The 13806-nt window shown below is 44.2% G+C and overlaps 1 protein-coding gene across 1 annotated transcript in view; it reads left to right on the top strand.

Moving 5' to 3' along the window:
- The window catches only part of LOC106570313 (thrombospondin type-1 domain-containing protein 7A), a 195116-nt gene that overhangs the window by 1569 nt on the left and 179741 nt on the right, over window positions 1-13806 (top strand). The gene's annotated exons all lie outside the window — the stretch shown is intronic.

Raw genomic sequence — 13806 nt, 5'->3', positions numbered from 1 at the left:
TTATCACAATCTGACATATGCAGTTGACGAGTTGCATTACGGGTGGGGTGGTGGATGCTGACGCTGTGTGCATAGGTTCCCTTATGAACATGTGTTTGAACTGTGAACCTGCATGTTGCAAACGAGTGAGCTGCACGTTAGAATGATGTTGATGACCAATACATGTTCATACATTTTTATTATGCTACATATGTGCAGTTGTATAATTGCAGAAACATATTTTATTGGCTCTATGTTATAAGGTATATTATATATACAATAGTAAGTGGACACGCCTTCAAATTTGTGGATTTAGCTATTTCAGCCACACTCGTTGCTGACAGGTGTATAAAGTCGAGCACACAACCAAGCAATCTCCATAGACAAACATTGGCAGTAAAATGGCCTTACTGAAGAGTGACTTTCAACATGCCACCTTTCCAACAAGTCAGTTCATCAAATTTCTGCCCTGCTAGAGCTTCCCCGGTCAACTGTAAGTGCTGTTATTGTGAAATAGAAGCGTCTAGGAGCAACAACGGCTCAGCCGCGAAGTAGTAGGCCACACAAGCTCACGAAATGGGTGCTAAAGCACGTAGCACGTAAAAATCCTCTGTCCTCGGTTGCAACACTCACTAACCAGTTCCAAACTGCCTCTGGAAGCAACATCAGCACAATAACTGTTCATCAAGATGGGTTTCCATGGCCGAACAGCCGCACACAAAGCTAAGTAAGATCGCCATGCACAATGCCAAGCGTTGGCTGGAGTGGTGTAAAGCTCGCCACCATTGGACTCTGGAGCAGTGGAAACGTGTTCTCTGGAGTGATGAATCACATTTCACCATCTAACAGTCCGACGGACGAATCTGTCCCAATGCATTGTGCCAACTGTACAGTTTGGAGGAGGAATAATGATCTGGGGCTATTTTTCATGGTTCCCCTTACTTCCAGTGAAAGGAAATCTTAACACTACAGCATACAATGACATTCTTAAGGATTCTGTGCTTCCAACTTTGTGGCAACAGTTTGGGGAAGGCCCTTTCCTGTTTCAGCATGACAATGCCCCTGTGCACAAAGCGAGGTCCATACTGAAATTATTTGTTGAGATCGGTGTGTATGAACTTGACTAGCCTACACAGAGCCCTAACCTCAACCTCATCAAACACCTTTGGGATAAATTGGAATGTCGACTGCAAGCCAGGCCTAATCGCCCAACATCAGCGCCCGACCTCACTAATGCTTTGTGACTGAATGGAAGCAAAGGGGGAAGGGGAGTAAAGGGAGGGGGCCGATGGATGTTGGATGGGAAGGGCATAGAAGGGGGAAGGAGAGAAGGGGAAGGGGGAGATAAGAGGGTGATGGGGGAAGGGGATGGATGAATGCTTGTATGCTGACCCTGTGGAACAGGATGAGTCCTTGGGACACGCTGGGAAAGATCAATGTCCTATTAGACTGCTGTCTCACCAGGAGATGTCCCCCTCCCCTCTCTCTCTCTCTGGCTTTCTCTCTCTATCACTCTCTCTCTCTCTATCTCTCTCTCTCTCTCTCTCTCTCTCTCTCTCTGGCTTTCTCTCTCTATCGCTCTCTCTATATATCGCTCTCTCTCTCTCTATCGCTCGCTCTCTCTCTATCGCTCGCTCTCTCTCTTTAGCGCTCTCTCTCTCTCTGGCTTTCTCTCTCTCTCTCTCTCTGGCTTTCTCTCTCTCTCTCTGGCTTTCTCTCTCTATCGCTCTCTCTCTCTCTCTCTATCGCTCTCTCTCTCTCTATCGCTCTCTCTCTCTCTCTATCGCTCTCTCTCTCTCTATCACTCTCTCTCTCTGGCTTTCTCTCTCTATCGCTCTCTCTCTCTCTGGCTTTCTCTCTCTATCGCTCTGGCTTTCTCTCTCTATCGCTCTCTCTCTCTCTCTCTGGCTTTCTCTCTCTCTCTCTCTGTCTTTCTCTCTATCGCTCTCTCTCTCTCTGGCTTTCTCTCTCTCTCTCTGGCTTTCTATCTATCTATCTATCTATCTATCTATCTATCTATCTATCTATCTATCTATCTATCTATCTATCTATCTATCTATCTATCTATCTATCTATCTATCTATCTATCTATCTATCTATCTATCTATCTATCTATCTATCTATCTATCTATCTATCTATCTATCTATCTATCTATCTATCTATCTATCTATCTATCTATCTATCTATCTATCTATCTATCTATCTATCTATCTATCTCTCTCTCTCTCTCTCTCTCTCTCTCTCTCTCTCTCTCTCTCTGGCTTTCTCTCTCTGGCTTTCTCTCTCTATCTCTCTCTCTCTCTGGCTTTCTCTCTCTCTCTCTCTGGCTTTCTCTCTCTCTCTCTCTCGCTCTGGCTTTCTCTCTATCTCCATCCCTTTCCCTTTCACAACTCCCCCCTTTCTCTCCCTGCCACCATCTCCCCTCCCCCTCTCTGTTTTTAATTAATTGTGTCACAATACTGAAATGCACCGCATTTGTTTCATATTGGCCTGTATTATTTCAGTGTACAGTGTGCTACCGTTAGAGAGATCTGCAACTTCCACAGTACCCTAACAGTCTGCATTGTGATTCTAGTTTGTCTTGCTAGTGTGGATGGATGTGGCGGTATTAAAGAAATGCGATGGATTTCTACGGGGAGGTTTTCATATTCCTGTATTGTGGCGGGCTACAGTGTGTTACTGTTTTGGAGACGTGGCATGTTGATGAGGTCTCGGGGGTCTCTTGGTGACCTGTTCTGCCCCTGACGTCCAACACAATAACACTGTTTTGTCCAACCTCAGCACATCTGTCTGGTGGTGTGTGGGATTGTAGACCATGGATTGGAGGCTCATCTGGACCCAACCTGATTTATAAAGAAAGGGGTTGGGTTGCAAGCAATACATATTCCTCAGTGATTTTTCTCTCAATGACAGTACATAGATGTACAGTATATCTGTGAAGAGATACATGAGAGATGTTTTGGGGAGAGGAGAGGGGAGGGGTGGGGAGGATTCCTGTATTTCCCAGAGGAGGAAGATATTCATGGGGATGATGTGTTAAAGGAAGGAGGAAAGAGGGGAGAAGGGAGATTCTCCTGAGTGCAGTATTCCTGGCGTCCCTGGCATCGCATGGAGAGGGAAGACATCAAGGGAGAAGGAAAATCTCAATGAATGTGTGAATGCGCTGAGAGATTTTGAGAATTTATTCCACCTAATTAGTGCATCCAAGCTGCAAAAGCAAACAATTTGACACCAATAGCATCTGTTATATTAGTTAGCAGTAAGGTGTTCTTGCCTTGTGTTTCCATGTTTGTCTTAGCCATACCTTTGGGGTGTATCACATCCTGTTTTGCACATGCCTGTGGTACGTCCCAATAATCTCTCCTTCTTCCTGAAGTGTGCGCTCGTTCACTACTCCCAACAAATGTAAAAATAATTTGATTGGTGATGGCATGGGCTAGAGGAAGTTTCTGTGTACCAGTAATTTCCTTTCAAATCCAGGAAGGGAAGTGAACAAGTGCACATTTAAGGAGGAAGGAGAGATAATTGTCATGCACTCCTGGTAGTAATTGACAGGGTAGTTCCATAGCTGTCTGCTCCTCTTTGAGGCTTTAGAAAGACCGTAGTAAATGGAGGCTGTTCTATTGAATCCTACAAAGAGTCTGTCTACAACAGCCCGCCAGCCATCACCACTTCATCCTCAGAGATGGACACTTGGTCGTTCTATTGTCCCCAGCGTGGCAGTGCTAAGGCTTCTGTGACAGATGCTGTACTGTCTTCTGTCCACAGAGAAACACAATGGAATCCCTTTACCTCTCAGTCCTTTGTTCCTGCTCCTCCTCCTCCTCCTCCTAATCCTCCTCCTCCTCCACCTCCAATGGAACAACTGCCTAGTGCCTAACCCCACCCCCTCACGCGCACACACATGCACAGATGCACAAACACACACGCATGCGCACACACACACAGCCCTCTCTCTGAGGCCTGACCTCTGACCTCTGAGCTAGGAGGGGTCTCGTGAGGGCATCGCTAAGAAAGGAGGGCTGGGATGCTGCAGCTTCTACAGGCCAAGTGTCAAGTACTTAATTCAAGCATTTCCACTTGGCTAGTAGCCTGTTCCTATGTGTTTGTGTGTGTGGGTGCATGTGTGTATGTTTCCATGTCTACAGAAAGCCTACTGGAGAGCACTCGACCCATCCTTGTGTTCCATTGTGTGAAGCAGCCTACCATTAACGGGAAGCATGCAGCTCTCAAAAGAAAACATAGGCACATTCGCAAATGATTAAAGCCGTTTGTTGTTCACAATTACACTCGAACATCAGATTGCATTGTGCTAAAGAGCTGGAGGAGCATTATGCTATCAGGGCGTAGATGGAAGGGGATGAAATGGGGTTGCTTCCCCAATGACACCCTATTCCCTATCTAGTGCACTACTGTTAATGCACTATATAGAGAATATGGTATAATTTGGGACACAGCCCCTCACGTCTCCCTAGGATTCATCAAGTGCCAAATTGCTGCTATTATTTTGGCGGGTTTAGCAGAAGAGTCCAGCTGTTCAGCTCTAGCATGGCTGCTCGCCCCAGGTGGAGGATGGACTGAGACACACACAAACATTCACAGACAATTAGGCATGCAGACCGTCCTCTAAGCTCAACAGCTTTTGTCTTTGTCTCCCCTTTCCTCTGTCTCAGTTTCTTTCTGTCTCTGTCACTCGTTCTCTCTCTTTCAAAGCTGAGAGTCCTTCTGCTTTCTAAGTGTAGCTGTCTGCTCCTCTGGCACCGCCGTACTCATGCTTTCATTTCTCCTTCTCTCCTGACAACCGAGGAAGAATTCCTCATCAGTAGCTTTGAATATTCACGCTGGTAGACAAAAGGAGAGAGACAGTGTGACAGTGAGATTCGAATTACACACACCTCCAGTTTAGAGCTTTCTTTCTAAGACACACACACATAGGCCTACAGAGAGAGAGAGAGATTCAATGACACACTTGCACCCATACACGCACCAACCTAACACACACTGCCATCCCATCCTAGCCAATCCCAGTGTGTAGTGCCATGCATGCTCTACCGACACGCCTCATTACTCTGTGTGTGTGTGTGTGTGTGTGTGTGTGTGTGTGTGTGTGTGTGTGTGTGTGTGTGTGTGTGTGTGTGTGTGTGTGTGTGTGTGTGTGTGTGTGTGTGTGTGTGTGTGTGTGTGTGTGTGTGTGCACTAGTAGTAGTGGGTGGTTGTTGTGTGTTTGGAGCTGTCACCAGTACACCTACAGGCCCTGGACACGGGGAGGCTAAGTAATTACATGGATTTGGTTCGATCCTGCTGTTACTGCTGGCTGTGGCCACTGTGTGTGTTTGTGTGTGCTTGTGTGTGCGTGTGTGTGTGTGTGTGTGTGTGTGTGTGTGTGTGTGTGTGTGTGTGTGTGTGTGTGTGTGTGTGTGTGTGTGTGTGTGTGTGTGTGTGTGTGTGTGTGTGTGTGTGTGTGTGTGTGTGTGACAGGGGGCCGGGTCAGGGCCAGTTTAACACGGCAAGCCCATCAGACGCCCATAGCACGGTACCTGTCAGCTTGCAATGGCAGCTGGGTAATTACAAGCTGTAGCAATTATAGAGGTGAGGTCACGGGGATGAAGACGTGCAAATGAAAACGTTGAAGGAAAGAGAAATGCCTGCAGACTGTTGTATGCACTGTAATAACATATGGCAATAAACAACATGAGCGTACAACTGTGCAGTTCATATATTTTCCTTGTGACATATTTAGTACCTTACACTGTGTACTCTTCTTCTGAATAGTCCAACAAGCACGCAAATACATTGACTGTTAATGGACTCCTTCCAAATAGGTCTGTGTGTCTGTGTGTTGGACAGGACAGCCGTGACTGTTCTCCTACTGTACATTTGTGGTCCACTGTAACGCCGCTAACCAGCTTACCATGCTTAATAAGGTAGGAACCATCCATTCCTAAAGGTCCCTGGGATAAATTGGTTCCGTCCTGGCCACTCACGTTCCCTCCAGGGGCTGGTTAGCTGAGCTAAAACGTGCTGCTTGACTCTGCTAATCACTAAGCTTAGCTAAGGAAACTGCTTTAAACCAACACCTGAGCAATCTGCCTCCACTCACTATGTTCTCCTTTCAGCAGCTAGCTAGCTAGGTAGCGCTCCTCACTGTGCTCTAAAGGTTAGCTATAAGTAGCTAGCTAGCAGTCCTCTCTCTGTGTTCTGATCTCACAGGCTATCTAGCTAGCTTTGAGAGGATACCTCCTGCCTGTTCTCCTTAGAGGCTTGGTAGCTAGCTAGCCCTCCTCTCTTTGTACTGTACTCTCAGAGGCTAGCTAGCTAACCCTGCTTTGACATATGATCATAGAGCTGAGCCCTGTAGTTCTGTACACAAACCCACTGCTCTCTAATGCGTTGTATGTTTTCCCAGAGCTACACACACACCAGGCTGAGAGGAGATGATATGTCTGTAATGAATTAATCATCATAAGAGGGTTTAGATGGAGGAAGGAAAGGTCTGCAACACACACACACACACACACACACAGACACACACAGACACACACACACACACACACACACACACACACACACACACACACACACACACACACACACACACACACACACACACACACACACACACACACACACACACACACAGTATGCATTCTTGGCCAGAGGAGTGTGTGTTGTGTGTTATATACTGAACAAAAATATAAACGCAACTTTTCTACGATTTTACTGAGTTACAGTTCAAATAAGGAAATCTGTTAATTGAAATAAATTCATTAGGCCCTAATCTTTGGATTTCACATGACTGGGAATACAGATATCCATCTGCTGGTCATAGATACCTTAAAAAAAGGTAGGGGTGTGGATCAGAAAACCATTAAGCATCTGGTGTGACCACCATTTGTCTCATGCAGCGACACATCTTCTTCGCATAGAGTTGATCAGGCTGTTGATTGTGGCCTGTGGAATGTTGTCCCACTCTTCTTCAATGGCTGTGTGAAGTTGCTGGATAATGTCGGGAACTGAAACACACTGTCGTACACGTCGATCCAGAACATCCCAAACATGCTCAATGGGTGACATGTCTTGTGAGTGTGCAGGCCATGGAAGAACTGGTACATTTTCAGCTTCCAGGAATTGTGTACAGATCCTTGCGAAATGGTGTCATGCATTATCATGCTGAAACATGAGGTGATGGCGGTGGATGAATGGCACGACAATGGGCCTCAGGATCTCATCACAGTATCTCTGTGCATTCAAATTGTTATCGATAAAATGCAATTGTGTTTGTTGTCCGTACCTTATGCCTGCCCATACCATAACCCCACCGCCACCACGGGGTACTCTGTTCACAACATTGACATCAGCAAACCACTCGCCCACACGATGCCATACACGCTGTCTGCCATCTGCCCGTTACAGTTGAAACCAGGATTCATCTGTGAAGAGCACACTTCTCCAGTGTACCAGTGGCCATCGAAGGTGAGCATTTGCCCACTGAAGTCACTAACAACTCCGAACTGCAGTCAAGTCAACACCCTAATGAGGACGACAAGCACGCAGATGAGATTCCCTTAGTTAATGACAATTTGTGCAGAAATTATTTGGCTGTGCATACCCACAGTTCCATCAGCTGTCCGGTTGGCTGGTCTCAGACCATCCCAAAGGTGAAGAAGCCGGAAGTGGAGGTCCTGGGCTGGTGTGGTTACACACGGTCTGCGGTTGTGAGGCCGGCTGGACGTTCTGCCAAATTCTCTAAAACGACATTGGAGGGAGCTTATGGTAGAGAAATTAACATTAAATTATCCGTCAACAACTCTGGTGGACATTCCTGCAGCCAATTCTGACAGCCAATTCCTGCAGCCAATTGCACAGTCCTTCAAAACTTGAGACATCTGTGGCATTGTGTTGTGTGACAAAACTGCACATTTTACAGTGGCTTTTTATTGTCCCCAACACAAGCTGCACCTGTGCAATGATCATGCTTTTTAATGAGCTTCTTGATATGCCACGCTTATGAAGTGAATGGATCATCTTGGCAAAGGAGAAATGGTCACTAACAGGGATATAAACACATTTGTGAACAACATTTGAGAGAACTAAGCTTTTTGTGAGAATGGAACATCTCTGGTATCTTTTACTTCAGCTCATGAAACATGGGACCAACACTTCACATGTTACGTTTATATTTTTGTTCAGTATACATGGAGTACAGGGGTGCATAGAAGATAAGCTGACACAGGCAATAGGCTCACCTCTGGCAGCCAAGTCAATGCAGCAGGATGAGCGAGAGAGGGAGTGTGTGATGAAAGAGAGAGGGATTCATTGAGAAAGAGAGAGAGAGAGGGATAGATTGAGAAATAGAGAGAGAGGGATAGATTTAGAAAAATGAGAGAGAGGGATAGATTAAAAAGAGAGAGAGAGAGAGAGAGAGAGAGAGAGAGAGAGAGAGAGATGAATAGTTAAAGAGGTAGATGGGTTTAAGCCAGAGTAAATAGGCCAGGTTTACATAAGGCATAAGGACCTGACTGGAGGTAAACAATCTGTCCTGTGTTTATATCATCATCCACACTGGCCTCCTCTGTGCCAGCTAACATCCTACAAACCCCTTAACACTTACAAAACCCTTTAAATGCCCCTTAAACACATTAACAGCTGCTTATTACTACATTATTCATGATAGTGAAACATAGGGAGCTCATTCCTCTCAGGAAATAAAGTCCAGTCGCCGGTAGCAAGACACCTCCAGCTTTACAAGACCCTAAGGAAGTCCACCAAGTCACAACATGACTTGTAGTGGAAGTGGTGGGGAATTTGGATCAGGGTCAAAGAGACACACTTTCCCATTACTATATTATGCACCCAAAGCCTCAGAGATTTGAGAGGAAGAACAAGGAAAGTTCTTTCCCCTCTAACTATTCCCGAGATCATTGCTGTAAATTAAAATGTGTTCTCAGTCAACTTACCTGATAAAATAAGGGTAAAATATATATTTTTTATACATGACCTGTTTTATGAATGAGAGGTTAAACCGAGGTCCTCAGTTCAGTAGTAAAATACAAGATGTGTGCATGTGTACACACACAAACACACACACACACACACACACTTCCTATCTGTCTCTGTAAATCTCCCCATCCAATCAAGTAAGATGACATTAGCTAATTGAGATCTTGATCCCACCTCCGGTTAGATGTACAATACCAGTCACAAGTTTGGACACACCTACCCATTCAACGGTTTTACTTTATTTTTACTATTTTCTACATTGTAGAATAATAGTGAAGACATTAAATAACACATATGGAATCATGTAGTAACCAAAAAAGTGTTGTTGAACAAATCAAAACATATTTTATATTTTAGATTATTCAAAGTAACCACCCTTTGCCTTGATGACAGCTTTGCACACTCTTGGTATTCTCTCAACCAGCTTCACCTGGAATGCTTTTCTAACAGTATTGAAGGAGTTCCCACATATGCTGAGCACTTGTTGGCTACTTTTCCTTGTTGGCTGCTTTTCCTTCACTGTGCGGTCCAACTCATCCCAAACCATCTCAATTGGGTTGAAGTCGGGTGACTGTGGAGGTCAGGTCATCTGATGCAGCACTCCATCACTCTCCTTCTTGGTCAAATAGCCCCTTCACAGCCTGGAGATGTGTTAGGTCATAGACCGGTTGAAAAACAAATGAAGGTCCCACTAAGCGCAAACCAGATGGGATGGCGTATCGCTGCACAATGCTGTGGTAGCCATGCTGGTTAAGTGTGCCTTGAATTCCAAATAAATCAGACAGTGCCACCAGCAAAACACCCCCACACCATCACACCTCCTCCTCCATGCTTCATGGTGAGAACCACATATGCAGAGATCATCCGTTCAGCTATTCTGGGTCTCACAAAGACATGGCGGTTGGAACCAAAAATCTCAAATTTGGACTCATCAGACCAAAGGACAGATTTCCACCGGTCTAATGTCCATTGCTCGTGTTTCTTGGCCCAAGCAAGTCTCTTCATCTTATTGGCACCCTTTAGTAGATGTTTCTTTACAGCAATTCGACCATGAAGGCCTGATTCACACAGTCTCCTCTGAACAGTTGATGTTGAGATGTCTGTTACTAGAACTCTGTGAAGCATTTATTTAGTCTGTAATTTCTGAGGCTGGTAACTCTAATGAACTTAACCTCTGCAGCAGAGGTAAATCTGGGTCTTCCTTTCCTGTGGTGTTCATCATGAGATTTCATCATAGCGCTTGATGGTTTTTGCAACTGCACTTGAAGAAACTTTAAAAGTTCTTTAAATGTTCAGAATTGACTGACCTTCATGTCTTAAAGTAATGATGGACTGTTGTTTATCTTTGCTTATTTGAGCTGTTCTTGCCATAATATGGGCTATCGTCTGTATACCACCCCTACCTTGTCACAACACAACAGATTGGCTCAAACACATTAAGATGGAAATAAATTCCACAAATGAACTTCTAACAAGGCAAAGGGTGGCTATTGGAAGAATCTCAAATATAAAAAAATTGTTGATTTGTTTAACAGTTATTTAGTTACTAATTGATTCCATATGTGTTATTTCATAGTTTTGATGTCTTCACTATTATTCTACAATGTAGAAAATAGTAAAAATAAAGAAAACCCCTGGAATGAATAGGTGTGTCCAAACTGTTGACTGATAACTGTATTTTATCCAGTCTACCGAAACAGCAGATGGTTCTATTGACATGGATGGCTCTTTATACAGTCAGATAAATTGTGTAACTTGTAACCCTTAGTTAAATAAACTTAGCTATAAAAGAACAAAGAACATGTCAAAGCCGATCACTGATGACTAAATGTTGTCTATCCCATTACAAGCTTTCTGTTGTCTATCCCATCAGTTTGCTGTTCTGTAGCAGGTGTGGATGGGGTCAGCAGGGTAGTAGAGCTTACTTAAGCCATGACAACTGGTGCCACATGGAGTTGGCAGGAGACCAGCAGACCCATCCAGATCAGTGTCAAAGAGTTCCCAGGGATTGTGTGTGTGTGTGTGTGTGTGTGTGTGTGTGTGTGTGTGTGTGTGTGTGTGTGTGTGTGTGTGTGTGTGTGTGTGTGTGTGTGTGTGTGTGTGTGTGTTTGCACAGTACTGTGTTTGTGGCCAGTCTTTTTCCGTGACCTCGATTCTCTAAGTTTGGAACTAGGATTGGCGACGTCTCTTCTCATCCACCAATTTATTTCCTTATACAGAGTTCATTTGATCTATTTTGTTCCCAAAGTGTGTTCCAGATTGGTTTTCTGGGATCCTTGGGACGTCCCTACCCTAAACCTTAAGCCCTACCCTAAACCTAACCATAACCATAACCATAACCCTTACCTAACCCTAACCTTAACCCATACTTTAACCATTTAACATTTCAACTTCAATGGTTATGTCAGAGTTGGGATGTCCCACGGACCCAGTCTAGCAAGGACCGTTCCAGATTATGGGGTTGGACAGATCTACTTCCTTTGACCTTTGGCCTCCTTCCTTCTTTAAACCATTGCCACAGGAGCGTGTTCAGGGAGGTGAAACGTACAGAATGTCAGAGATAGTAATGTACTGTATAGGGCTAACACGATTACCTATTGTCTGTGACGGGATATATTTATCTCTGATTACCCTGTAATGTTACACCTTTCTGAATAAGCTCCAGCTCTTCACTAAGGCCACCTATTAGCACCAAGCCAACATCTATGGTAAGCTAGAGTATCCCACGTCACTAGACATGTACATAGGACACATAATGCATCATTAATATGCTTTATGCCAATTGGAGGAGTCACATAACATGTATGCCACTTAGCAGCCACTTCTATCCATACATTTTAATGTGTAGGCTATATGATCTCTGCGGGATCCTTGTTGCTATGCAGAGAGAGGAACAGCGTGAAGTGTTTGCTGATTTGATTGTGGAGGCAGAGAGGAAGAATTCAGAACAGTCGGTCACATCCCCTCTAGAGGTGGAAGGAAATGCAGGCAGACAGTACCTTGATTTCTTATTTTACGTGTATCCAATGTGGAAACTTCACACCTCTCTGTCAGGGTGTGGGAGCTACACACACACACATGCACACAACCTTATCACAGGCGCTGCACATTCCCAGTCTGTTCAATCTAGCTTTCATTAGCACACACCCATATCCTAGAGCCCAAGTAGAAGTGCACTATTCCTATCTCTTTCTTCCACATAGCATCCATGCCTATTGATTTTCAGACAAATGTTCTTGGAATAGTATTCTTGGCTTAGACATGGCTCAATGGTCCACTGCTTCACAGCTACAGAGTATTTCCTCAATAGAAGAACCATAATCTATAATTAAAGTTCTCTCTTCCACCCTCTTCTGCCTTGGCACCCAGCCCCCCTACAGGTGTTTCCATTAGCCAGACGATATGAAAAAGATCCTTCACACTGGATGAAGGGAGATTTAAACTGAAACACAAACTTTGGGGAGGAAGGAGGGATTCCATCCATGGCATTTTTCATGGGTTTTCATGAGTTACAGGAGCAGGCCGATTCACGCAAAGGAACTATGGATTTATTTTCCCTTTTTGATGCAGGCATGCTTAGGAAAGTGATATCACAACTTAAGTCTTCTACCGGTCTTCTCGATCCTATCCACATGACCTTCTTCAAAACTATTTTTAATTGCATATCTAAAGAAGTGCAGGTTATTGTTAATCACGCTCTGTTCACAAGCACTCCCCACTGCACTAAAAACTGTTATAGTGAAACCCCTTCTGAAGAAAAGTAATCTGGATTCTTCAACTTTTTGCAGTTTTCGGCCAATCTCCAACATTCCATTCTGAAGCAGGATTCTGGAGAAATTGGTGTTCAAACAACAAAAATATTTCTTAAATGCCAACAGTATTTTAGATAAATTCCAATCTGGTTTTCGTGCCCACCATAGCACAGAGACAGCCTTAGTTAAAGTGGTATATGATCTTAGAGCCAACACAGATACCAAACAGCTCTCTGTCCTTGTACTCTTTAAGATTTAAGAGCTGCGTTCGACACTGTTGACCATGATGTCCTTCTGGACAGACTGAAAAGGTGGGTTGTCCTCTCTGGTCCAGTTCTACGTTGGTTTAGGACCTTGATGAACACAACTCAGAGAAAATATATATCACAGGTGGCATTCCACAAGGTTCGATTTTGGGTCGGGTACTGTTCAGTTTATATATGTTACCCATTGGCAGCGTTATCAGAAAGCACAGCAGTGATTTTCTTTGCCTCGCAGACGATACACAACTTTACATTTCTGTGTCACCAGAGGATTTTAGCTCCACAGATAAATTATTAGACTGTATTAGTGATTTAAATACTACGATGGCACACAACTTCCTCCAGCTAAATCAAGACAAGACCTATGAACTTATTGTTGGAGTCAAAGCACAGAGAGTGAGAATCTAGCTGCACATTTTAATTCACGGGCAATAAAGATAAAACCCCAGGTAAAAACGTAGGTGTTATTTTAGATTCTGAACTACGTTTCAAATCACATTTTAGGAATGCGACCAAAATAGCCTTTTACCACCTGAGGAACATTGCCAAGGTGCGGCCGTTTCTCTCTCAAGCTGATACAGAGAGACTCATACATATTACAAGCAGGCTTGACTACTGTAATGGTCTCCTGTCTGCTCAACCCAAGAAAGCCATTGGTCAACTGCAAAACAAACAGAAAGCTGCAGCACGGGTACTGGCCAAGAACAGACAGAGAGCACACTTTACACCGGTTTTAATGTCTCTGCAATGGCTGCCTGTGAGTTTTAGAATATATTTTAAGATTCTTCTATTGGTTTTTAAATCAGTGCAC

Source organism: Salmo salar, chromosome ssa14, assembly GCF_905237065.1.
Source record: "Salmo salar chromosome ssa14, Ssal_v3.1, whole genome shotgun sequence".
Classification (NCBI taxonomy): domain Eukaryota; kingdom Metazoa; phylum Chordata; class Actinopteri; order Salmoniformes; family Salmonidae; genus Salmo; species Salmo salar.
Note: the sequence above shows the minus strand (reverse complement) of the source record. Positions and strands in the feature narration are given on the sequence as shown.